Source organism: Arachis stenosperma, chromosome 3, assembly GCF_014773155.1.
Source record: "Arachis stenosperma cultivar V10309 chromosome 3, arast.V10309.gnm1.PFL2, whole genome shotgun sequence".
In the NCBI taxonomy this organism is placed as follows: domain Eukaryota; kingdom Viridiplantae; phylum Streptophyta; class Magnoliopsida; order Fabales; family Fabaceae; genus Arachis; species Arachis stenosperma.
The window spans coordinates 134,919,985-134,921,700 of NC_080379.1; positions in this window are offsets into that span (position 1 = coordinate 134,919,985).

The following is a 1,716-nucleotide window of genomic DNA, read 5'->3' on the forward strand; positions in this document are numbered from 1 at the left end:
AAAAATTCATAAAATCATAAAAATAAAAAAATTATTTTGTGTTTCTTGTTTGAGTCTTGAGTCAATTTTTAAGTTTGGTGTCAATTGCATGCTTTTAAAAATTTTTCTTGCATTTTTCGAAAATCCCATGCATCCATAGTGTTCTTTATGATCTTCAAGTTGTTCTTGATAAGTCCTCTTGTTTGATCTTGATGATTTCTTGTTTTGTGTTGTTTGTTGTTTTTCATATGCATTTTTTGTTTGTTAAAATCCATGCATTAAAGATTTCTAAGTTTGGTGTCTTGCATGTTTTCTTTGCATCAAAAAAAAAAATTTTTTTTTCAAAATTATGTTCTTGATGTTCATCATGATCTTTAAAGTGTTCTTGGTGTTCATCTTGACATTCATAGCATTCTTGCATGCATTCATTATTTTGATCCAAAAATTTCATGCATTGAGTATTTTTGTTGTTTTTCTCTCTCATAATTAAAAATTCAAAAATCAAAAAAATATCTTTTCCTTATTTCCCTCCAAAATTTCAAAATTTTGGGTTGACTTGGTCAAAAATTTTCAAAATTAGTTGTTTCTTACAAGTTAAGTCAAAATTTCAAATTTTAAAAATCTTATCTTTTCAAAATCTTTTTCAAAAATCACATCTTTTTCATTTTTTTATTTATTTTCGAAAATTTAAAAAAAAAATATTTTTCAAAATCTTTTCCTTATCTTTACATCATATTTTCGAAAATTCACTAATAATTAATGTGATTGGTTCAAAAATTTGAAGTTTGTTACTTTCTTGTTAAGAAAGGTCCAATCTTTAAGTTCTAGAATCTTATCTTGTAGTTTCTTGTTAGTGAAGTAAATAATTTCAAAATTTTTTAACTAAATCTTTTTATCTTTTATTTGATCTTTTTCAAAAATTTTATCTTTTTCAAAATTTGATTTCAAAATATCTTATCTAACCTGCTATCTTCTTATCTTTTTCAATTTTGATTTCAAATCTTTTTCAATCAACTAACTAACTTCTTGTTTGTTTCTTATCTTTTTCAAAACCACCTAACTACTTTTCCCTCTCTAACTTTCAAAAATATCTCTCTCTTTTTCAAAAAATTCTTTTTAATTAATTAATTGTTTCATGTTTTAATTTTAATTATATTTTATCTCTAATTTTCGAAAATTACTAACCTCTTTTTCAAAATTATTTTTGAAATTTCCCTTCTCTTTTCTTCTTCTATTTAATTATTTAATTACTAACACTTCTCTCCACCTCTCTTCATCCAAAAATCCGAATCTCCCTCTTCATTCTTCTACCCCTTCTTTTTCTACTAACATAAAGGAATCTCTATACTGTGACATAGAGGATTCCTCTTCTTTTCTTGTTTTCTTCTTTTTCATATGAGCAGGAACAAGGATAAAGGCACTCTTGTTGAAATTGATCCAGAACCTGAAAGGACTCTGAAGAGAAAATTAAGAGAAGCTAAATTACAACAATCCAGAAACAACCTTTTAGAAATTTTCGAACAGGAGAAGGAGATGGCAGCCGAAAATAATAATAATGCAAGGAGAATGCTTGGTGACTTCAGAAAGCCAATGTCCAAGTTTGATGGAAGAAGCATCTCCATTCCTGCCATTGGAGCCAACAACTTTGAGCTGAAACCTCAGCTAGTTGCTTTAATGCAACAAAACTGCAAGTTTTATGGACTTCCATCTGAAGATCCCTATCAGTTCTTAACTGAG